At 39.4% G+C, this 16,045-nt stretch overlaps 1 long non-coding RNA gene across 1 annotated transcript in view; it reads right to left on the minus strand.

Moving 5' to 3' along the window:
- Positions 1-241: 241 nt before the first annotated feature.
- The window catches only part of LOC132495703 (uncharacterized), a 74,328-nt gene continuing 58,524 nt past the window's right edge, over positions 242-16,045 (minus strand). Inside the window, exons 3-4 of the long non-coding RNA XR_009533330.1 lie at positions 4,031-4,104; positions 242-3,046 (exon numbers count right to left, since the gene is read on the minus strand). This is a non-coding gene — a long non-coding RNA (uncharacterized LOC132495703). The remainder of the gene's footprint in view (positions 3,047-4,030; positions 4,105-16,045) is intronic.

Consider the following 16,045-nt stretch of genomic DNA (forward strand, 5'->3'; position numbering starts at 1 on the left):
GCTGCTCCAGATATCTCTAAGCAGACAAAGGAGCAAAATACCCAAAGAAGCTGGAGCCTGGAACGAAATGCCCATGTAGGTGCCTTATTAACGGGAATAGCAAGCCCACAGGATGATAATACCTTCTCTCCTCCTCCTAACTTCCAATTTCTTTGAAAGGCCTGCTACTCAAGGAAGCTAGCAGGCAAAGGATTCTGGGAAATGTAGTTTGCAAAGCCTCAGCTACATCATCACAGAGCAGACTAGAATAGGTTAAATGTGGAGTGAAATGACAATAGCTAAGTAACTGGTATACTGCCATCTCCCAAGGGTAGACTCATATTAATGAATTCAGGAGACTGAAGCATTAAAAACCAAATGCCCACTTAGTATTATACAGTTTTTTAAACTGCCATATAACTAGAAATGCATGACACCAATAGGATCAGCACATTCTCTCTCTTCAGAGGCAGACTTCCATGAGGGTAAACAAAAGAAGTTTCGACCCTCAGTTCCAATTTAGCCTTTACATTTAGAGTTCTAGATATGTGTAAATACTAATACCCTCCATGAATGACTCTGGTGTCAAAATCCTGATTCATTTTCTCATTTTTAATTAGTCCATCCAGAATACCGCCTGTGCCTTTGCCCGTTAAAATCAGGGAAATGAAATCTACTACTTCTTCAGTTCTTCAGGTTCCTTGTATTTAACAGAAAAAAAATTAATTTCTCAAATTATGTGGCATGACCAATCAGGATTCTTTGTGGCTAGAAATGACGGAAACCTAACTCAAACTGGCTTACGCAAAAAGTAGAATTCATTAGTTCATGCAAATCTGTCTATGTGTGTCTATCAGGTACACCGGTATTCGGTTATCCAGGTGAAGAATATAAAATGAAAAGCTCTTCCTCATTGTTCTGGCCTGTTGTTGACTTTAGGTGCCTGCTCTTGATGCTTGATAGTCTGCCTGTGACCACATAGGAAGGACATACCACCTCCCGTGCTCCAGTTACCTCCTCTTCCGCCTATGCTCAAGCAAAATATAGTTGTCCCTTGAACAACACAGGGTTGAGGGGCACTGCATTATCCAAGTATGACTTATGTAACTCCATTATCCGCAGTTCCTACATATCCCCAGTTCCACATCCGAGGATTCAACCAACCTCAGATGGAATAGTACTGTGGCATTTACTATTGAAAAAAATCCACCTAAAAGAGGACCTGCGAAGTTCAAACCCATATTGTTCAAGGGTCAACTGCATACAACCACTAGACCCTAAGGATAGTTTCAGCAGTTCTTTATTCAATGGTTCAAGTGAAAAGTGCCAATTGTAGAGGACAAGGGAGTGAAGGATACGGGATTGGTCACTGAGCCTCCAATGCAACTACCTCATTCCTTTGCACTACAGTCAGCCCTCCATATCTGAGGGTTCCACATGCAGATTCAACCAGTCATGGATAGAAAATATTTGGGAAAACACATTCCAGAAAGTTCGAAAAAGCAAAACTTGAATTTGCTGCATACCAGAAACTTTTTATATAGCATTTACATTCTATTAGGTATTATAAGTGACCTAGAGATTATTTAAATTATATAGGAGGTTATGCATAGGTTACATGCAAATACAATGCCATTTTATATAAGCAACTTGAGCATCAGTGCATTTTTGACATACGTGGGGGTCCTGGAACCAATCCCCAGGGGGTACCAAGGCATGGCTGTACTTAGAGCAGGGAGGCCTCTTTGCTAGCTGGGGCCTCTGGAGAAAGGAAGCCAAGCACAGGGCTCTGACTTTCCGTGCTCTCTCCCTTCTCTCCAACAATACCTACGGTCCTCTTTTCACCCTACTGGTGTCGCCAATTCTCTCCATATTCTGAAAAGCTGCTTCCCCTGTCTTCTTACTTCCTACAAATCATGTTGAATACAGAAGTTTTCTCCACCAGCCTCTTGGCTCTACTAGAGAAGGAGTGAACACAGGTCTCAGGTCTTTTGGCAGAAGGGGTAGAAAGAGGTGAAAACTCTAGCTCTGTCAGTAGAAGAGAAAGAACTGGGAGAGGATCTTCTAAAATCTAAAATCAAGGAATCGTAACAATAATTGCTAACATTTATATAATATTTACTACAGGCCAGGCACAGTTGGCTCACAGATACAAATATCAATTCACTTAATCCCCACAAAAATCTCATCAGAAATCCTGGGTCCTCTACTTATTAACCATGGGATAGGCAGGACACCCTTTACCTCACTGAAATTCTGCTGAAAATGTGGATAATAGAAGTAGCTACCCCATGGCTCATGGGGTTGTTGTAGATGAAATAATAAAATACATAAAACTCTTGGCTGGCCCCTACCTAGAACAGAGTAAGCACAGAACAAATCATTAACATAGTTTAAAAAAAAAAAAACTTATGGGGCTTCCCTGGTGGCGCAGTGGTTGAGAGTCCGCCTGCAGATGCAGGGGACACGGGTTCGTGCCCCGGTCCGGGAAGATCCCACATGCCGCAGAGCAGCTGGGCCCGTGAGCCATGGCCGCCGAGCCTGCGCATCCGGAGCCTGTGCTCTGCAGCGGGAGAGGGCCACGCCGGTGAGAGGACCACATACCGCAAAAAAAAAATACAAAAACTTATGAAACACATCTTACATGTGTAAGATGTAAGGCTAATTAATTTCCTTTATAAATTCCCACCTACCTGGTATGAATGAATCTTATAACTCCCCACAGATTCCCCACGTTTCTCTTGGAGTTCTGCTTCTCCCAACCAGGGGGTGGGGGGAGGGTAGGAGGGAGAAGGGGTCTTCTTAGGGACACTGATTTTCTTTGCAATCCAGTCCAATTGTATCATGACTTCTCTCCAATCTTTACATTTTTTCCTAAGTTCTTCCCTTTTCCCGCAAAGACCTAAACTTTTGAAACTCAGAACTCAGGAAAAGATTCCTTTGTCTCTGCTATACACTGTTTCCCTCTGAAGGTAGGAGCATAAAATAGTGCCCCTGAGTCCTCAAAGTATGGTCCTCAGACCAGCAGCACTGGCATCTCCTGGGAGCTTGGTAGACACGTGCAGATCTAAAAAAAAAAAAAAAAAACAAATCTATGAAATAAAGCAATATGCATTTGGGACTCTGAAAAAAATCTAACTATAGTCAAATCTAACTGTAACCAATTAAAGTTAAATATTGAGATGAGGAGAGGTTGTTTTGCATTAATATCTGTGATGGTTAATTTTATGTATCAACCTGAAGAGTATTTTTGAATGTGATTCATATTTAAATTGGTGAACTTTGAGTAAAGCAGATTGTCCTCCATAATGTGGATGGGCCTTATCCAATCAGTTGAAGACCTGAACAGAACAAAAACACTCGCCTCCCAAGGAAAAGGGAATCCTCCAGCAGACTGAGTTTGGACTTCATCTGCATCATTGGCTCTCCTGGGTCTTGGGTGTACTAGCCTACATTGCAGATTTTTGAACTTGCCAGCCTCCATAACCACGTGAGCCAAATTCTTATAATAAATCTCTGTACACACATAATCAGAATATATATGCATCCTATTGGTTCTGTTTCACTGGAGAACCCTGATTAATACAACGTCCAAGTTAGGAAATAGATTTCTCCTGGTAAAAATGTTTCAGGGAACCACACAGTAAAGACCACCATCTTAATGCCACTCCAATGTCTCCTCTTAAACGGCTGAGAGCACCCCAGTCTGCACTAAATGTCTACACAGATCTCATTTCTTCAGAGACTTTCTACTTTGAAAGCAAAGAGAACTGGAGACTGATTGGTTAATTGATTGATGCTTGCTGATTCTTACAATTTAATTCTGTTTATATGTGTAAACTCCTGCCATTCTACCTTGTTTAATGTTGATTAAACATTAGACTTACAACGTTGGTTATTCAAAGTCAAAATATTCTTCAGATTCCTTCATTGTGATTCTCACTGCAACTTAGATTTTTCCAGCTGTGCTCTAACCCGTTTCTCAATTGTTACAGAATATGTTATAATGCTTTGCACATAATAGGCAAAAAACATTTACTGGTTCACTTACTTCAATCCCATATAAGAAAAGCTCTCCATCTGTCTTCAGTCATTTCATATGTATATATTTCCGGTATGAAAATCCTGAGATGACAAAAAGCAAAACAAACTGATTCTTATTCTCCTTCAATGACTTTCAAATTAGCTTATTTCAAGTTTTAAGGTCCAAAGGCACTCTTTGTTGGACGAAAATTGACTTTAGGAAATATACTAATACCTCTAGAGTTAACACATAGAAAAGTCTGTCTCATTCATTCACTGAATATGTGTTAAACTCACAGGTTTGGGCAGCGCACCAGGCTAAATGCTAAAAAGACACCACTAAAGACTGACCCACAATCCCTTATCTACAATTTGGAAGTTCTCAAAACTGCAATTTTCTTCTGAAATTTTGTGCCAAAATTCATTTGGCTGCAAAACTGGATCTCAGCTAACACAAGGCTATTTATGGTCTTTACAGTTTCCACTCAACTTGAATGTTTGGGTATGCCATTGTCAAAATATTTATGTATTTGACTGCAAGGGAAAGATCCAGACCCACCAAGCCTATTTCATATTAATGATTTATGCACCATTTTACCTTTTCAAAAGGTGGGGGTGGGGGAATCTGATCCTGAAACATTTCTGACTCCAGGCATGTCAAATAGGGATGGCAAATCTGTTCTCAAGGAATTTATAGACCTGTGCACATTAGAATCACCTGACCAGCTGTTAACGCGTGTCAGTTGTCACTCAAGATCTTTTAAAACAGAAGCGCTGGGGAGGCATCAGTATTTTTTTAAACTCCCCAGGTGATTCTCATATATATCCAGGTTCAAGAGCTACTGTAATTGATATATAGAATGATAGGATGCTGATTGGGTGCCTTTGGGGGTGCCGTCCAGAGTTCAGAATCCCATCCTTTAAGGGATATGCGGAAAAAGTGCACTATGTTGAGAAGAGAGTGACCAGGAGAGTAGGGGGTGGACATTATGACCTAAGAAATCATGATATCAGAAAATAACTCAAGTAATTGGAAACATTAGATGGAGAAGAAAAGACTTTCATAAAGTATATATAACATCAGCCTATAGGATTTGATTTTGTCTGCAGGGTTCCGGAAGATAAATCAAATTCTAATTCAATAAATATTTATCAGACACTCAGTGCTAAGATCTATGCCAGAGACTTTCATATAATTACTTTAATTCTCAGTTAACGCTATTCTTACCACAATATGAAGTAGGTATCAGCCCTCTTTTACAAGTGAGGAAACTGAAGCCCAACAGAAGTAGAGCATTTTGCCCAAGATCACAAAACAATTAGCGAGTGGAGTCAAGATTCAAAACTAGTTTTTCCAGACCCTACATTTACTGTTCTTTCCATAACTCCCTCCAAGAGCAAAAGACACAAGAAGGCAGATTTGAGGGCTTGTAATAAGAAAAGATTTTCCCAATCATTAAGATGTAACTGAGAATGGCACGGTCAGTCATGGGATATAGTGAGTTCTCCATAGTGAGTTCTCCATTATTGGAGGTAATCAAATAGAAGTTTATTGACTATTTAGCAAGAATATTGTAGAAGGGTTTTGATGTCAGATAACACATTGGATGACAGATTTTGAGACTCTCCCAACTCTGAAACCCTTAAATCTATGACTTTAAAACACACAAGTAGAATGTTAAACAACAAAGCAAGCCAGCATACAACTAGGACCCAAACATATAAGTGATATAGGAGTTTCACAAACAGGCAAGGGTTCTGTGAACAGTGTGCCCAGAAACAACTTCCTGCAGGTGCCTTAAAGAATGGTTTGGGGGACTTCCCTGGTGGGGCAGTGGTTAAGAATCCGCCTTCCATTGCAGGGGATGTGGGTTCGATCCCTGGTTGGGGAACTAAGAGTTCGCATGCCACAGCTAAGGAGCCCGAGAGCCGCAACTAAGGAGCCTGCCTTCTGCAACTAAGACCCTGCACAACCAAAAATAAAAAAATTAAAATTCACTTATTAAAAAAAAAAAAAAGAATGGTTTGGGTGTGGGCAGGGTGTTTCGTGAGGAGAGAACAGCATACACAGAGGCACGGAGGCAAGGAGATGTATTTGGGAGACGAGGATTATTTCAGCCCATCTTGAGTAGAAAGCTCATGTAGAGAGGTAAGATTGAGTACCAAGATTAGAAAAATAGAATTGGCTAGAGGGCTCTGAGGGATTTTTTTTTTCTCCTAACAATGGACAGTCTCTAGAATGTTTTTTTCCAAAGGATCATAAGAATAATACATATTTTTTAAAAAGACAAGAAATAGGAGATGGCTACAATCATATAGGGCCCAAAAGAGGTCAGTAGCAGGAAGATTAGAAAGAAAGTGACAGGAAGAATCATCAGAACTTTTACATGGATTTTAAATGGATTAATAATGTACTTGTAAAAATAAAACTATGACTGAACTAAAAGAAAATTTAGGTAAACTCTTTTATAGCCCTGAGGTGGAGAAGGATTTTCTGAGCATGATTCCAAAGTAAGAAATAAAGGAAAATACTGACATTTTTGATTACCTAAAACTTAACATTTCTGGTTGGGTAAAATACAGCGTAAGTTAAAAGACAACTGGTGAACTTGGAAAAATATTAGCAATATGTATATAACATTACTAGGACTTAATATCCAAACAGTATCTTTAATAAAAGTGTTTAAAAAACCACTCTGAAAGAGATGAACAACCCAAAAGAGAGAATATATAAAGTACATGGATAGGCAAGTCACAAAATAAGTGAAATATTCAAAACATCAAATGAGACCTAGGAGAAAGAGGCACTTCCATAAACCAATGGTAAAAGCAAAATTTTGTTAATTTAGCAATAGGAATAAAATAATAAAATCTGTACATTTTTGGCCCAATAACTTTACTTCTAATAATTTAGCCTAAAGAAATCATCAGTTAAGTATAGAGATATGCATCATGGTGTTGTGTATAGTAGTAAAAAGTAGATATAAGCTAATGTTCTATAACAGGATATTGGTTAAATACATGAAGGTACATCCACTTATTTGGATGCCATGAAACCATTAAAAATTATTTTCTACACATAGATTTATGAACCTGAAAAGACGTACAAAATTCACAAGGCAATTAACAAGTTAAGAAGACTACCAAAAAACATATATAGTATAATCCCATTTTTGAAAACATATTTGCAAGCACAAATGTATAGTATCTGGAAGAATGTACAATATTGAGAAAAGGTATCTCTGGATGGTGAGATTACTGATAATCTTTTACTCTCTTCTCTATACCTGTTAAAATATAAGACATCTTATATCTCAATGAATTCTTTAATAGTTATTTTACAAAAGCACAATAAGGCCCTTTTTACTTAGGAGATAGGGAAAGAATTAGCCTGACTTAACAACTGGATATGGGTGACAAGAGAGACAGCAGAATTAATAATGGTGCTGAAGTTCTGCCCACAATTAATGTGAGAATAAAGCGGAACTGAAGAAAGGGTGACAGCAAGGGAATCACTTTGGAGTTGAGAAATTGAATTTCATGTTTATCTTTGTGTTCGAGATGACATGAAAGACAGGTGGAACTATCTGGCAAGCACTCTTTCTTCGTTTCTCTGGCCAACGACAAAATGATGAATGTGGGAATCACACAGGTTTCAGCCTACTCTGTGTTGAAAGTAGGGTCCTAGCCTCAGTGGATGGTTTTGAGGCAGGGCAAGGACTAGGGTGAGGCGAGTGAGATGTAAAATTTAAGGGGTGCCAAAAACCTCAGAGATCAACATACATAATATTTTATGCAATATTTTAGAACATCAGAAGTATCCAAAGAATCCATGATGAACAAAATATCAAAAGTTTAAATAGGGCTTCCCTGGTGGCGCAGTGGTTAAGAGTCCGCCTGCCGATGCAGGGGATACGGGTTCGTGCCCCGGTCCGGGAAGATCCCACATGCCGTGGAGCGGCTGGGCCCGTGAGCCATGGCCGCTGAGCCTGCGCGTCCGGAGCCTGTGCTCCGCAATGGGAGAGGCCACAACAGTGAGAGGCCCGCGTACCGCAAAAAAAAAAAAAAAAAAAAAAAAAGTTTAAATAAAGATATGATCTTATTATTAATTTTTCATTCCTTTTGCTCCAGGCTCTGACATGCTCAACACGAAGCTACCACGGTTCCCGCCCTTATTTAAACTTTTGATGTTCTGTTTGGCATTGATTTTTTGCATTAATTTCAATTCTTTAAATACTGCATGAAGATGTTACACATATTCATTACTGAAGGGTATTTTTAGTGCCCCTTAAATGTCGTGCCTGAGGCAGGGGCTTCATTTGCTTCACCCTAGTCCCGGCCCTGTTTCGGAGAAATGGAAATAATTTTACCTGTGTGTATTACTTTACTAGTGCTGTCAAAACAAAGTACCACAAACTGGCTGGCTGAAATGAAATTTATTGTATCACAGTTCTGGAGGCTGTAAGTCCAAGATCAAGGTGTGGGCAGGCTTGGTTCCTTCTGAGGGCTGTGCTACAGACTCTGTTCCATGTCTCTCTCCTAGCTTCCCGTGGTTTGCTGCAATCTTTGGTGCTCTTTGGTTTATAGCTGCATGACCCCAATACCTGCTTTCAGGACTTCATGGTGTTCTCCCTGTGCCCGTGTCTGTCTCCACATTTTCCCTTTTTTAAGGACACTGGTCATATAGGATTAGGGGCCCACCCTACTCCAATATGACCTCATCTTATTTTAATTAGTTACATCTGCAATCACCCTATTTCCAAATAAAGTCACATTCTGAGGTACTGGGGATTTAGGACTTCAACACATGAATTTGGGGGTGGGGGGACACAATCCAACCTATAACACCATGTTTAGTAAATTTTCTATTTGCTTTCGTCTGGTATCCTTTAGAAGCCTCAACACAGTTAATCCCAGAATCTCTGCTCTGCACTCAGCAATGAGCAGGATCGATTTACAGCCTCTGGCTTCCTTTTGAGTACAAAATGCTATGACTATTTGGACTATGAAATCTATGTCTGTTGAGAAGCAAATATCTTGTAAGCTGGAGGATTTGTACCTGCCTCAGTATTACCTACTCACCAGTGCATTATTTCTGACTCTTACTACTCAGGCTCTGGAACGGCAGGAAGCAAAGAAGAATTGAAAAGCCAGTGAGCAGCATGAACCCCGGGAGCTATGGGAAATCCTAGGGGGTACTCCAATGCTATCTCCAGTCACACACTCATCCTCCACTCCCTATAGCTCATATCCAGTCTTTAAGAAAAAATGGAAGCATTGTGACTTGCATTTTTACTTTTGCCTTACGTCACTAAAGTAACAGTGACCAGCCTTAATTGAGTGCTTTTACAGACATGACTTGACTTAATCCTCACGAAAGGTCTATTGCATGATGAATATAGATCTCCGACCCAATTCTAGAGGTCTATCAAAAGAGAGTAAAGCCAGGCTTCCCTGGTGGTGCAGTGGTTGAAAATCTGCCTGCCAATGTAGGGGACATGGGTTCGAGCCCTGGTCTAGGAGGATCCCACATGCCGTGGAGCAACTAAGCCCATGAGTCACAACTACTGAGCCTGCGCATCTGGAGCCTGCGCTCCACAACAAGAGAGGTCGCAATAGTGAGAGGCCCGCGCACCGCAATGAAAAGTGGCCCCCGCTTGCCACTAGAGAAAGCCCTTGCACAGATACGAAGACCCAACACAGCCAAAAATAAAAATAAATTAAAAGAAAGCTCAACATTAAAAAAAAAAAAATGAGAGTAAAGCCAGTCCAACAAGGGTCAGACACAAAAGATGACCCTCCAAACAAACCTCACTTCCACCCTTTTCTGCCACTCACAGAGACTGCCCACGCGCTGACCGCCCAATGACGCAGAGTATAAATTGGGAGCCCTTTTGTAGAGGCACTCCTGCTGAGTCAGTAACTTTCTAACAGATGCTTAACAAACACGATCTTAATAGGAAACTAGTATATGTTCCCTGGCCAGTGTGATCATAGTTTCCATGAAGGTCAAGGCAGTGAAGCTCTGGCCATAATCTCACTCAAACTCTATTTGAGTACCAAGGGGTTCACTCTGAGCCAACAGTGGTGGAGTTGATCAATTCTGTTTTTATAAAATCTATAATCTATAAGACTTTCTCCTCTTCCCTCATCAAGATCTTTGCACAAATGGTTTTTCGTAAAGAGAGTTAGCAAGGATGGTAGATAAATGAGCAGAACGGACAAATGTTTTTCACCTAATATAATTTAACATTTTGTTTGTTTTTAATTTATTTATCTTATTTATTTTTGGCTGCGTTGGGTCTTTGTTGCTGCACGCGGCCTGTCTCTAGTTGTGTCGATGGGCTTCTCATTGAGGTGGCTTCTCACTGTGCAGCATGGGCTCTAGGCGTGCAGGCTTCAGTAGTTGTGGTGCGTGGGCTCAGTAGCTGTGGCTCACGGGCTCTAGAGCGCAGGCTCAGTAGTTGTGACGCATGGGCTTAGTTGCTCTGCGGCATGTGGGATCTTCCTGGACCAGGGCTCGAACCCGTGTTCCGTGCATTGGCAGGCGGATTCTTAACCACTGTGCCACCAGGGAAGCCCTAATTTAACGTTTCAATGAAGCCACTTAATGATATGCAACAGATAGGACAACTTGGTCTCTGTAACCCATGATAATTAACTCAAGGGGTAAACAACTAGAATATTAAATAATGTTGGCCCAAGGGAAAAAGAGGAATGAGAGAAAGAAATGCAAAGCTTGAGACATCTCAAGCCATGCTGAGGTATCATTCACTTTTTGAGGGGATTTGCAGGAAGGAACAGTAACAAAATTAAAAAAGAATAGTAAGTAGGCCTATCTCCTTGTTATTTGTTTTTATTGTCATTCTTTCATGACAACATAAAATTAGACATGGTAACCCTCATGGAATTTTGTTTTATGTATTAAAGGATATTCCATATTTACTCAACTACCTTACCATGCTGATTTGTATTAAGCTTTGTCACCATTGACATCTTAATGTTGTCATTCTTCATAAATTGTTTGCAAATTCTCTAGAAAGCATTATTCTGGAATGTTCAGGATAGGAGAATGAAATATCCCCTCTTAAAGTCACCTTCTGTCCCGTTATCGTTGCCTCCTTGATGAGTTTTACAGTACCTGCTCTCCCCTCCCCTTATGCCACCATCTCTCAATCTAGTTTTAGTCAAAGCATAAGAATGCTGTGATGTAGATCTGAAATCATTTTACCACTGTCTGTAGTGATTTCCCAGGGCCTGACGTACTCTTTGACTCTAACCTTCAAGAGATGCACAATTTGTCTTTTAAATCTTTTAGTCAAAAATAATTTTAAAGTCATTTCAGAGCTTTGAAATAGAGCATAGAAACAAAAATTAAGCACGAAAATATGTCTTTGATGTAAAATGTTATTCCTGTAGAGAAGATATATATTCACTATGTACTGTGCTCATGTATGCTCACGACATTATTTCTGATGGGATATCTGAAACCAGACTCAAGAAATAGCCTCTTTCGTGGAAGAGTAGCTCCGTCCTTGTACTATATGCTCTAGGCTCTCTTTGTTACAAGGAGGGTCATAAAACTCAATCTACTCCTGTTTCCTGTAATTTTCACCTCTTTACTCCCTTTCTTCTAGGATAAAAGAGCTGTGATGATCCCTTTCTAAGGCAAAACATACTCAATAATAGAGTAAAAATGTACCTAGCTTTAAAAAAAAAACTTGATAAAATAAAGTGGAAACATACAAAATAGAATAATTCATCAGAGTCCTAATTATGATTCAACTACCTATAAAATTACATTTACAAACTTATAAAATTATGTTTATAAACAATTTTTCCATGATTATTGGAAGGAATATATCTATAATTATGGGAGTAAAGTTTTGGACTTTCAGACCTCACTACTGCCCCATCAGCAGTAAGCAAAGGTTTAAGGGACCTATAAATCATTAACATTAATAATGGGTTCTTGAGAAAAAATTATATTCAGTCTTCCCATTTTGAAGGGAAAACACTACATTATCATTTAATGAGTAAGTAGCTTTTTTATTATAACATCTTGGTGAAATAATGGCAATTTTCCCAAACAGAAAATGAACAAATGCCTCTAGTCTCCACTAACTGAACCAGCCCTTTCTTCCTAAGTATCAGGTCCTTTCAGAGTCTTCTGAATACACTATGAAAATAGACAAGAGTCTGGCAGACAGAATCTTTGGAACTATTACGCAGTTCAGTCAACTGGCATCATGGGAATAAATAATGAGATGCTCAAGCCCGGCTCAAAGGCAAACATTCCTGCAAAGGTTCATACATAGGTTAAAAACCTGTCCACATTTCATTATATCCTCAAAGTTCAATACTACATTAATTACCATTAAAACCTCCCATAGTAAACACCGTGATATAAGAAAATGGGTGAGAAAAAATCTTACACTGTGATTTTCATCTACAATTCTGAAATATTGTCCTGGGTGGGGAGCAAGGGAGTCTCAGCCAGTGACCTCATCTTCTTTCTGAGGTGTTCTGGCAGCTCATGGAACCTTAGCCATTAGCACTGGAAAAAGGCCCAAGAGAGATCAGAATACTCCTGACATCATATAACCAAGCATGTTATATACTTAGATCTATATGTGGACTTCCCAAGGTCTACTTAAAGAAAAAGAAAGAAAAAGGTATATATGAATATGTAGATACGTATGTATTTAATGTAATATATATACATTATATATGTGTTACATATATATATATTACATTAAAGCAATTCAGAAAGACAAAAGGGTGAGGAACGCAGAACAAGGTGGGTTCAAAATATTCCCTATCTTCAGACTTCTGTTCCTTAAACGAGTTCTAGCATTTCCACCTGGAAAAAAATCTCTTTTTAAACTTAATCCAGATCTAGAAGAGGAGATATATCTGCCACTCCAACCACCTTATGCCAACCCCTATCTTCTCCCCAAGGAAGGAGGAATTGCTAAACCAGATTGATAAGGCTCAAGTACTCATTTGGCCACCCTTAAAAGTATAAGCATCAAGCATTTAAACGCATAAGGCGCACACAGGTCCTCTTTTGGCCTTCTTTCTTCTTGGGGTTGGGTGTGTAAATAAACCTGGAATTGCCACCATGGAAAGGCAGGTCCTTCCAGGTCTTAGAGAACTGGTTATTGCTTCTCGCTACGGTAACTTGTGGCTTCCCAGAGGGTAGTGACATGTCAAGATACAGTTTGGGGGTGGGAACAACAGGTGGGAGGCCCTGCTTTGGCTTCCATGAATGCTTTTAAAATAAAGACTGATAAATCGGAATGTGTCCAGAGGTCCAAAGAGGTTTCCTCTGGGAAACACTGACCTAGGCTATTGTGGATCAGATAAATGCCCATGGGCCAGCTGTCCTCCACCTTGTCCTCTCCTCTTGTGAAAGATGAATTGTAATTCAAGGAAGCATCCATGGGATGAGGCAGGACTTGGTTCTGCGGGCTAACCGGACCCAAGTCTCACATACACTCAGTCTACAGACGCGCATCTTATTCCCACCCACAAAGCTCCGCTGGAGGATGGTACCTCTCCTCGCTCCCTGGTACCATCCTCACTCAGGCTGTAGCCCTTTTAAAAACTCTTTTCGCTTTCCGTGTTCCTTGTGACCTGATATCATTAGATTAACAAGACTGGTGGAGCAGAGAAGGAGACACACAGCATGATCCACCTAGGCCCTGCACCCTTCACCCCGCCCCAAGGACTGCCCACTTCCTAGAACTAATAGAAAAAGTACAATCAATAATGCATTAGCCAGCCTTTTCAAATTCCTCATGGGTCAGCAAGCATGGGCACTGCTGAATTTTACACTTGAGAAATTAACCAATTTTTGATTTTATTTCAAAAGTCAGAGTAATAAGGAAAATACTTTTTTCTTTTCCAGGAAATTCATTTAAAAATTGGCATCTCACATATAATAATAACACTTACAGTAAATCTGGAGCTAAAGTAAATAAGAACTTTTCTCCCTAATCATCCTACCAATCTTTGAAAATCCTTAGGTATTAATTTTAATTAATAATATCTCCCTCCCACCAGCAATAACAGTCACATAATATGGTGATTCTGATAAAATATTGCTTATATATGCAACTGAAATATTAACATTTTAAAATTGAGAGATAAAAGTACTCCAAGACACTAGTGTGATTATATTCATTTCTGTATTTTTGAAATGGCAAACTCCTGGAATCAACCTAAATATCCATCAATGGAGGTCTAAATAAATGAATCACAGTACATCCACAAAATAGTATTACATTATGCCCTTTGCTTTTTTACTTTTAACTAAATTTTATATCCTGGAGATCTTTAAACCATAAAAAAAGAACTAGGTAGATCTGTGTGTGTTTTTCTGGGAAAATCTCCAAGACACATAAAATTTTTTTAATGATAACATGATCCCATTGTTGTAAATTTCTTAGAGAGAGAGAGAGAGAGAGTGTGTGTGTGTGTGTGTGTGTCTGTTCCTCTGTATGAAAGGCATATTCTTTCATTCAACAAATATGTATTATGCCCTGTTATGTGCCAGGCACTGTTTTTTTTTTTTTCAAGACATTGTGGAAACATAGAGGAACAAGACAAAGTCCTTATTCTTATGCAGCTTATTTGTGAATGGAGGAGAAAGACAGTAAGCAAGTAAATAAATAAGATACTTTCAGATAGTGATCAACACTATAAGAAAATAAAACAGACTAACGGACGAACTGCATAGGATCATCTAAGGTAACACATGAATGCCAGACAAGATCAGGGGAGAGTCTTTCAGGCAGAAAAGCCATCTGATGCAAGACCCTCAGACAGCACAAAGCCAGTGAGGTGAAATACGGTTAAAGGAAATGGTAGAAATAGTGGAAGAAGCAGGTAGGGCCAGATCAAGAAGAGTGTTCTAGCTCATGTGAAGGAGTTTACATTTTATTCTATATGCAGTGGAAAACTAACAAAACTGGGATTGGGTGATGAGGGAAATGACCCAAAATGACATACATTTTAAAATGTAAGTCTTAAAAAGTGCATAAACACTCCCCATGCCAGTCCTTAGGATGCATTAGAAACATCTAATATTGAGGGAGAAATTTTTCTCCATTTTTTTTTAGCTATGTGCAAATAATACTTGAAATGCTTAATGAAAAAAATGGGTTAATAATGTAAGGTGGCAAACCAACGCTGAGAATGTTTTCTTGTTTCTTTTTTTAATGTGCAATACTTTTTTCTAAGCATACCTGTCTATAATGTCATCAATCTTCTCCAGACTGTGAGCAAGAGTAATGTCGTATTAATATCAACTAAGATCTTCAAGCTTCTAAACTCCCCACCAACTCAGGCAAACCTTACTTTTTAAGTTCTCCCTCTCTTCCACCCAACCCAAACCAATTACTTAACCTCTCTGAATCCTAGCTTGGGCTTCTGTAAAGAGAGAAATGATAGCAACCTTATATATAATGAGTTAATGCAGGAAGAATTCAAAGTTAGGTACATACTGGACCGACCCAGAAAGTTAATACAAGATACAGAGGCTCACTGAAATAGGATAAGACCTGAACATCTGCATTTTGTTGAAAGTTTCCAGGTGATTCTGATACATACCCAAGCTTGAGAACCAGCAAGTTAACATATTTGCCTAATCTAGTGCAATTCCTGGCATAGCAAGCTCTAATAAAGAAGTGTTTTCTCCTCACCCTTCCTGCTTCTGCCTCAACTACAGAGTAGGTGGTTTCCTTTCTATTATCTGTCTCACCAACTCTTCAGTGAAATTAACAGAATAAAAATTAAGAGAGAGAAAATGTAAGACCCTGCACAAATAATAAAAAGTCGTGTGTGCAAATATTAAGTATTATGTGCCCTACAATTACAGCCATTTAAAAAATTTGCATATGCATGAGATGGGTGGGAATAATGTGAGACCTAGCCCTCTCAATGAGTGGGAGTTGATGGTACTGGATTTTCTCCAGGCCCCCTGTGCCTCCTCAACATGGGACAGTGATGCACTTGCATCCAGACTTATCCACGCCTT

This window comes from Mesoplodon densirostris, chromosome 9, assembly GCF_025265405.1.
Source record: "Mesoplodon densirostris isolate mMesDen1 chromosome 9, mMesDen1 primary haplotype, whole genome shotgun sequence".
Classification (NCBI taxonomy): domain Eukaryota; kingdom Metazoa; phylum Chordata; class Mammalia; order Artiodactyla; family Ziphiidae; genus Mesoplodon; species Mesoplodon densirostris.